This window comes from Artemia sp. Qi Xiang Cuo, chromosome 6, assembly GCF_049724085.1.
Source record: "Artemia sp. Qi Xiang Cuo chromosome 6, ASM4972408v1, whole genome shotgun sequence".
Lineage (NCBI taxonomy): Eukaryota > Metazoa > Arthropoda > Branchiopoda > Anostraca > Artemiidae > Artemia > Artemia sp. Qi Xiang Cuo.
This window is the reverse complement of record NC_142799.1, coordinates 67,152,333-67,162,185: the sequence shown is the minus strand read 5'-3', so window position 1 is coordinate 67,162,185 and position 9,853 is coordinate 67,152,333.

Here is a 9,853-nt window from a genome sequence, read left to right as displayed (position 1 = left end):
CCTTTTCAGGCTATGAAGGGACTTTTTATTCTTTTATGCTAATTAAGGCTTACTCGTTAGTTTTTATCAATAGTTTTGATTTTTAACTATTTTTTATGTGGTTGGAATATTGAAGCTTCAGGCTATTTTATTTATTTATTTATTTATTTATTGAAAACCCGCCTACAAAACTTGAAAAGGACGGAGCAAAATATAAGAAAAAAAGAAAACAATAGTACGAGACAAATATCGACAAAACCAATAAAAATCAAATAAGAACGTCAATTATAAATAAATCAAGGATAAAAATAATAAGGATAAAATAAAATAAGGTTATAACCTGTGCCATAAAATGGTGGTTGATGGTTTACAGCATGAATTTATAGAATTAATTTTTAACAAAGAAGTTTTTAGTTTTATTTTAGATATTTTTGAAGTTGAGAATATAGAGATGGTGAGCTTAAATAGTAAAAAAATTTGAAGTTAGATTTTGAAAAAAAGGTGAAGAAAAGAGACAGAAAGAAATGTTATTAATAGTGATATGGGCATGTACCCATATTTGGACGATGAGGAAAAAGAAAAAAAGAGTTGAGTTAGAGAGATTTAAGGAGTAGCTTGGGGGAAAGTAGAGCTTTTGAGAAAGAATAAAAAATGGAAAGAAAGAATTGATGAGGATTGGTTAGATGGTTTCGTAAATAGTTGATTTTTTTAAGGCAATCAAGTAAAGTATGAATTTTATTTGGAAGTTTAATGTTTATGGGTAAATTGTTAGAAATTTTGAACCCTTCTTCCTAAATAATAATTGTGTTGTTCAAGTATATGTTTTATTGTTTGTTGAGGTTTTTGTATGGGAAGAATGGTTCAAATTGTATATATTTTTTTATTTCATTTATTTATTTATTATTTTTTTTATTAATATTTTATTTTTAATTTTTAGTATTAATATAATTTTTTTATTTTTTTTTATGGAAGCTTGAAGGGGTAAAATAAAGTTTGGAATGTAATTGAAGCCACCGCCAAAGGATTCTCCTAAGGAGGGGGAGCATCCTATAAGCGGGAGGTGCGTTTTAAATTGTTATGTTTTTTTGTGTTATAGTATGCCCCAGAGAGTAACCTGTTGTATTTGATTGCCTTAATTAATATTTAGTAGGTAAAAAGGGAATTTTTTTTTGGTATATGATGTTATTTTTGAATTGGAAAAAGGTAGTATGGTAAAAGTGAATGCTGTAAATTGGTTTTGAAAAAGGGAGTATTTATAGTAAGGATGATGAAAATTTTATATTGAAACATTTTATTTTTTTTATTTCAGAGGTATAAAGGAGGAGAAAATAGAAGAAGAGAAGTTTTAAGGAAAAAAGAAAGGAAAGAGAGAAAATTGAAAAAAAAGAAAATTTTAATTTAGTGTAGGTGACATTAAAGCTTAAATTTTAAGTGAAAAAGATTATCATGTCAATGAGGGGAAAGGAGGTGAGATTTTTTAATTTTAATTAAAAGTGAAATCACAATATATATTTTGTTAAAAAAAAGCTTCAGGTTATATGCCAACCCCCATTAGTTTGGGCATCTCAATGGAAATAGCTAAGACTAGTGTTTTACTGTTGTTGCTAAGAATGTTATTTTAGGGTTTCTAATAATGGGGTGGGGGTATCAGGGGGCCCCCTGGGGGAAATAAGACATTCATTTTCAGGAAATAACTAGGACTTTGCGTCGAATATTTTTCGGGGGTAACTATAACATTCTTCACTGCTAAAAGAAGTAGAAATATTCTTTTTTTCAGGCCGTATTTAACATTGATGATATGTTCAATAAGTTCTTTGGGGAAGAAGCTTTACTGACGGATGACAACGCCAGTTATAAAATCCCACCATGGATGGTGGATGTGCTGGCTGCAATTCCCTGCTCGATGAGTTTTCCAAGGCTTTTTGAAAAGCATTATCAATCCAAAGGGGGTTTGTTACATTTATAGCAATAGTGTGGCCCAGTACATATATATGGTAAGTAGTAGGAGGTTTACAGTGCAGAGGGGTGTCGGTACCCTTCTGTGGCTCATAATACAATGAAAGCAATCCAGCGAGAGGTATGGTGTCTGTGATTACAAGGGGTCATTCTTAACTATTCTCTTTTTTATTGGGCAATAGGATCCAGTGAGTTAATATGCTATTATTATTCTTGTAGGTTCACACACCATCACCTCAAGAGAACATATTCTCGCCACCATCGCAATTTCGTGACAATTCGATGGAAAGTGAACACGAGGAAAGTTCACGTGTGGGGATGAGTCTGATTAGTATAGAGTCCCCCAACATTGACTATGATGCCAGTGTGAGGGATCTCGGCCTTAGCAGGGAATTTTTGGACCATGTTTTAGATCAAGTCCCATCTAGCGAGGTCAAGAGGTTGCTAAGGGCGCCCACCCCTCACAGTGATATGGGGGATGAAAGTGGTTCTGGCTCACCTCCAATATTTCCTGAGTTGTATTGAGTGATCGCCCCTTTGCGCAACATTCATGTTTATAGGGCTAAGATTGGGGATCCATTCAACTCCCTTACTAGTGGTAGTATCCTTAGTGGTAGGTTTCGATTGACCTAGCACATTCCTATGTCAGCGAGATTTGGGCACTTCTTGATAACCATATGCGGGAGGCGGGGAGTAGGGACAGCCTTAAAGTATCCATCACGCTTAAGATATTTTTTTGAAATGCAAGTACGGGTTTTTTGCACGAATATCATCTGCAAAAGAGGATACAGACGCTTCATCCGGACTTGCATAATTTTGAGGATGTGTTTTCGGATTGGGTGAGGGAAATTTTTAATAGGGTGGAGTTACAGTGAAAATGGGAGTTGGCTGGTGGTTTTATTTATTGAAAAGTTAGAGGTTGATATATCTAAAGTCAAAAAAAAATTGTTTTAAGACGTGGGGCGGGGAAGGGTAAGTTTAAAAAATATAATGCAAATTTTAGGGATAGTAAGGTACAATACTTTCGTTTCGATACGGGCATGGAGTTTTTAAAATATTAATTCCTTATTGCAGCATATAAACCCCAAAGAGATGATGCTAGTAAGACGTTTTCGGAAGTTTTAGAAGTTAATTGGGGCGGGGAAAGCAGAATTTCCGAAATTAGATTTTAATTGTTTAAAGAGACATTATCCTGTAACACTAAAGGGGATTGATATTTTTGAGAGGGCCAATGAATATTTAAAGAGTGGGGTTAAATTGTTACAGTTTGAAGAATATGAAGAAGGGAAACTTAGTAATAAAAAAGGGGTAATATATTCCGTAAGGGCTCCGTCCATTGAATCAGTGAAGCACTAAGTATGGCTTCTTTACGAACCTGCCAAAGATCCTTATTAAATTGGACATTTCTTTCCAATCCATCATATTAGCAGGCTTTTAAGTGAGGGTAAAGGGAACAAAGGGGGGACCTGCTAATTCTTGCCAATGTGTCTTTCAACATTCCGTGGTGAATAAAAAGTTAAAACATCACTTTAAACACTGCAAGCGTCATGGGTACCAGTCCGTGAAGAAGGTTTCAGCAGACAATACCACCTTTCGGTTCAAAAGTTTTCAGAACATGCTCCTGCAGCGAAACAAGGTGACATTAGACATTGAGGCTGCACTCACGGATGCGTACGATCCATCAAATTTGAGTCGTGTTAAAGAACATTAATCCATTGTAGTCTCTTTTGCCCATGCGGGAAGAGACTCTAGTAATGTCATGCAATTAGTAGATTTAGTTGAGACGTTGGATGGGGAAAATTGTGTTTGGCACAGCTATGGTTGCACTTATTAAAACAGCCAATAAGGCAATTTCACGGCTGCGCAACACACATTATCCAATGACTCTATCACCAGAAGACGAGTTGGCTATTAAAAATCAAGATATTTATTGGGTTTGTAAGAAAAAAAATTATTGAGGGCGATGCAAAGTTCCGCAGTCATGACCATTTGTGGTAGGTAATTTCATCGGGAGGAATTAACTTTGGGGGGTTGCGCATAAATCGTGTAATGTAAATGTGAAGCAGTAGTACTTTCTACCGGTTTGCATGCACAATTTCATCTACGATTTGAAATTCATATTACTAGCGTTGGCACGATTGCGGAAAGGTGAAGTTGTAGATGGTGCATGGGTAGATTGTTCTTTTTCATATAACATCATACCTAAATCATCTGAAAAGTTGCTAGTCGTAGAATTTAAATTGAAAACAATTGATAATGGTAAAATGTGCTTGAATAAAATTTGTTTCTTAGATTCCTATAGCTTCTTCCCTAAATCTTTTAGTCAACTCCTTCAATTACAAAAGAAGCGATGATTATAATAGTTTCCCCCTCCTCAAACATCACTTTCCAGATGGGGAACTGCATGATTTATTAACGTGCAAGGGTATATACCCGTATGATTTTTACAGCTCCACCTAAAAGCTAAGTGAGGCCAAATTACCACCCATCGCAGAGTTTTATAATTCACTTTGCGATCGTTAATGCACCCCTGCCAATTAATAATTTGCCAAGAGGGTTTGGGCCAAGGGAAGGATTATTGTAAAATGTATTTGACAAGTGATTATTGTCGTTGTTGGATATTGTCTGTATATTCAAGGATAAAATTTACGAAGAATTTGGGTTGGATATAGGATATTATTTTTCTACTCCTCGTCTGGTGATGGGTTTAATTCTAAAAATTAGCAGAGCAGAAATAGGTCTGATCGCTGACGTGGATCAGCACTTATTTGTAGAGGGATCCATGAGGGGAGGGTTTCTTTTCCACGGGGATCGTATCCTTCAAACCGACTTGACTGGAAAACGCATTGGTGAAGAGTCGAATGCCGTTTCCTCGGATATGAATTACCTTTATCCGTCGGTAATGTCTCACTTTTATTTGCCGTGTAGGAATTACCAATGGCTTGACAATCCTTCTGCTCCAGATTTCCCAAACTGTTGAGGAGAATGGACCACAAGGATGATTTTTCGAAATTGATGGAGAAATACCTTTGGAACGTCATGACCTGGTAAAGGACTTTTTTTTCCCATGCATAAATAGACTTTTAGAGAATTTTTCTTTCGTAGAGAATATGGGTACACACTAGGCACCTTCAAAACAAAAGCTTATTGCCGACCTTGAACTGAAACGGAATATTGTTGTACCCCACGTTCTTTTGCGGTGGATGCTGGCCGTCGGTTTAAATGTCACAATGAATCATGGAACCCTCCAATTTGATGAAAATCCTTATATGAAGACGTTTGTTGACACTTTTGTCACGAAACGGTCTGAAGGGAAAATAAAGGTCGAAACAGAGATTTTTAAACTTATGTTGAATTCGGCCTTTGGTAAGATGTGCAGGAGTGGGGTTCAACAGGAGTCGATGTGACATTTAAGCCGACCCAAAAGAATTTGCCTGAATCATTGCAGATCCGAACTTCACATCGTTCACGATCATTGACTCCAATATGGTCCTTTTACATAGAAAGAAAAGAAACGTATTTTTAAATAAAATAATTGCCACTGGAGATGCCATTTTGGAAATTTCAAAGAAACTCACGTTGGAGTTTTATTACAATGTGTCTAAGTTCCAATGGCCGGGGGAATGACAAGTTCAATTTTATTACGGGGACACCGATTCATTATTGTTAAAAGTTAAAACTGATAATTTATTAGACGATTTGGAAAATGGAGAGTACATTAGATCCCAGATGGATTGCACCAACTGGGACGAGTCCATTTATCAGGAGCTAGTGAAGTAACAGGCCCCAAATCAATTGTTAAAATTAAAATCCGAGACGGGGAGCAACTTGGTATCCCATGATGTGTTTCTCGGTCTGAAGGTGTACTGTGTGGAAATGCACAATGAGGTTATCAAAACAGTCTTTAAGGGGGTGCCGTCACTCTATGTAAAGGGAAGTTTCACGATGAGTGTTTATAGGAACTTTATAAAAAAATAATTTAGTTTCAAGAACGAGTATCTTTGCCATTCGCTCTTTAAAATATAAAAACTATACAGATCGGATCGATAAAAATGCCATGTCCACCATATCGGACAAAGTCTATGTACGCGAGGACGGTGTAAGGGTTCTACCACACGGTCACTACCTTATTTCAGACCGAGTTGAATGTGTAAATTACAGAAGGCAACTCGGTCTAGAGAAAGTTCTATAGTTGTGGTGGGGAGCCTTCAGGGGGGAAGGAGGGCCGTTTTTCTTTCTCCAGCTCAGCACTGCCATTTTTTATATCTAGTAATTTATATTTATATATTTATTTACATTTTTTGTTAGGCAAAGTGGTAATTTTAAAGTGTTTATTTATTTTACTTTTTGTCGCCTGCCGCAGCACCGGCTGCTTGTCGCTCACCTGTGGCCTACCAGCCGCCGCAGTGTCCGCCGCGACACCTTCCGATGGCCACCCCGCCTGCCTTTTCGCCCGCCGCAGCGGTTTGTTCAACTGTCATTTAATATTCATGTGTTTACATTTATGGTGTTTTCAATGCCATTGTATATATATATATATTTTTTTTTTATTTCTGAATTAAAGAAACCATGTATTCTATTTTCGGAGTATTTATTCAACAGATTGAGGTTAGGTTTGGTTAGTTGCATTTTGTCATTGGAGGAGTAAATTTCAATTTAAAACACCATTCAGATCCTTTCCTTGCGGATCGTCAATATCGGAAAAAACAACACTAACAAAAATAATTCAAAATCCTGATAAAATGTTTTTGGAGAGCCCGAAGAATATCTATTATTGCTATAGTGTATGGCAAGAATCCTATGACAAAATGAATGCTGGTGCACAAGGCATAAAATTCATACAAGGGCTTGACGTGTTTAATAGTATTGCGCCAAACTCGTGGTTGATTATTGACGATTTAGCTGAATCTATTGTAGATTGGTCGTAGAAAATGTTACGATTATTCGCGGTCCGATCAAATCATGAAAAAATTTCCGTAACTATTGCTCTCCATAATCTTTTTTATCTGAATAAATACATGAGAACACTTGCTTTGAATTGTACCTACTATATCATCTATAGAGTTGTCTGCTATTCAAGTTCTCTTATAACTCTAAACAAATAAATCTATCCTGGCGAACCCAAATTTTTACTTAAACCATATAAATACATTTCATTGGATCTGAGTCAAAACACCCGAGGAGTTGCTTGTAGTCACTGATATTTTTGATAATGAAATTACTGTAGATCTACCCGTGGATAGTAAGAAAGATCAATAGTGACCATCATGACGCTGAAGAAGCTACATAAAAAAATTAATTTATTTTCCGTCCTAATTAATTCAAATCCGCTGCTAAGGAAAGCCATTCTCAAACATGGTGTTGACAATGAATTCATTAATCTGTCTGAACTTTGTTTAAATTTAACGGAAGGTAATGTTCAACTGTCAGATAGTGTTAGACAACAGAAAAGCAACATCGTTTATTTGTACATGCTCTAGCCCGCAAAAGAAAAGAAATAGTAAAAGAAAAAGCCTTGTTCAAGCGGGTGGTAGTTTCTTTTCATTGTTACTGCCGATGATCACCGGACTTGTAAACACTATTCTCTAGATAGCTAAACTGTATAAATTGAAACCAATTGAACTGGCTCTTTCACCCAAAGATTATTTTGAAGATCATATTGATAAATTTATTAACAATGTTTCAATTGCCGATGATGAAAAATTAATTTTGCTTTCAAATTCCCGTCGACTTGTCTACAAACATAAACCTTTTCGTGAAAATCTACAAAAAGTAAACGTCATTGATCAACCTTCTGAAAGTATTGAAACTTTTGAAACTTTGAAAAAGCCAAAAAAAGAAGAAGAATTATTAACAAGTGTGGTAAATTTAATACCGCAATCCTATCGTCAACAAAGTAAAAGACTCTTGTCAACATGAACAAATTGACGAGAAACAGAATGAAGTTATTATCCAGGGCAAACCCTACAAATTAATTGATTTGTTATCAGATTTGATTGCAAATCGTAAAAGACTTGAAGCCTTTGCTAGTCATTTATATACATGTTTAAAGTTGTCAAATTTTCGCAAAAGTCTTATTGGGAATAAACATGTTTTAAAACAATTAAGGGAATTTGAAGAAATATCACGAGATATTTCATTGTATAGCACGCCATGTGGGCCTGGTAAGGGTACTAAACGAACCTGTCTTTCCACTTTATTTAGTACGCAAAAGGGTAGCGGGTGCTTTAAACATCTTTTTGTAATGTTTGTAACATTTCTAAAATAATGGAAATGCTACCAGCATTTGTCTTTTCGCATTCTCGCACAAGACTAACATCAAAAGTTGAGTCCATTCCTGAGACTTCATCACAAGGCCTTTTCTGGCCTGTCTTTACTGGAGTAGATTTGTTAATTTCTCCAGCTTCTTGGGATTGGGATACATCTTGATCATCCTGTTTCAGCTTCTTGTTGTCATTATTTCCTTTATTCTTCTTCTTATTCCCCATTCTTGGCTAATAATAAAAAAAAATCTGGCGCCTACCTCAATCGGAACCTTTTTTTACCCACGCGATTCTAGTGTGCTGTACATCAGCCGTTAAAAGGCACGGCAATCACCATTCATCCAAGATCAGCTACGGTCTTCAAAAAATCCACACTTTTACTCCTGCATCAACCAGCTACGAAATTATCTGCATGACATCATCTATTCTACAATGCAATATGGCCAGCACTAGCCCCTTCACAAATGTTAAGACAATAAATGCATGATCGCAAATTTTATGGTTACACCTGAACTGTCCACTGTAATTTATTTTAAATTTAATCCAGCTTAAAAACAAAACAGATATTTGCGGGTCAGATGCCAAACAAGAACTTGAAATATATTAATATTCCATCTTGTAACAATTTTTTGGTCCCTAACCATGTTTTTTTTTAGTGGCTTCTTCGTAGAATCGGAATTTAAATGAATATTTTTTTTTAATGGTGTAAAGTGGCCACCGTAAGTGGGGACTTCTTGTAGCGGCAGGTCGTCTTCTCTGCGGGAGAGTATTTATTTTTAGTTGTTTTTTTTAGTGGTAGTAGTACAATAATGCAAAGACCACTTTTCGGCTGATATTTTTTTGAATTAATTTAAAAAACTTTCCTAAAAATAATTTCTTCAAAGAAAAGTAAAGGCCATTTTAAACTTAAGATCAGAAGATACAAATACCTTTTTAAATCCAAACTCAAAACGACCAGAAATTACTATTAAAGAATAAATGAAACCCAAAACGAACAGAAATTAAATAAACAATCATAGCAACAATATACCCAAACTCTTGTTTGTGGGGATTTTTGTTCGTTTCAAACTTGATTTGCATATTCAATTTAAGTTTCACTCGTTTTAAGATTTATTTATTAATTTACATAAATATCAATTCTATGTTTGTTTGCATCGATTGTTTATTTTTTTTATGTTCGTTTTAAGTTTCATTTATACTTCAATAGGAAAATATTTTTTTTAGTTTTAAGCTTGATTTTCATACTCAATATAAGCATTACTCGCTTTAAGATCTATTTATTCATTTATATTATTACTTGTTGTATGTTTTTGCTATGATTGTTTATATAATTTATATTCATTTCGGGTTTCATTTATTCTTTAATAGTAATTTCTGGTAGTTTTGAGTTTGAATTTTAAAAGGTATTTGTATCTTCTGATTTTGCTTAATTTTAAAATAGCCTTTACTTTTCTTTGAAAAACTCATTTTTCGGATAGTAGCCGAAAAGTGGTCCTTGCATTATTGTACTACTACCACAAAAAAAAACTAAAAATAAATAATACTCTCCCGCAGAGAGGACGTCCTCCCGCTACAGGAAGTCGCCGCTTACGGTGCCCACTTTACACCATTAAAAAAACATTCATTTAAATTCTAATTCTACGAAGAATCCACTA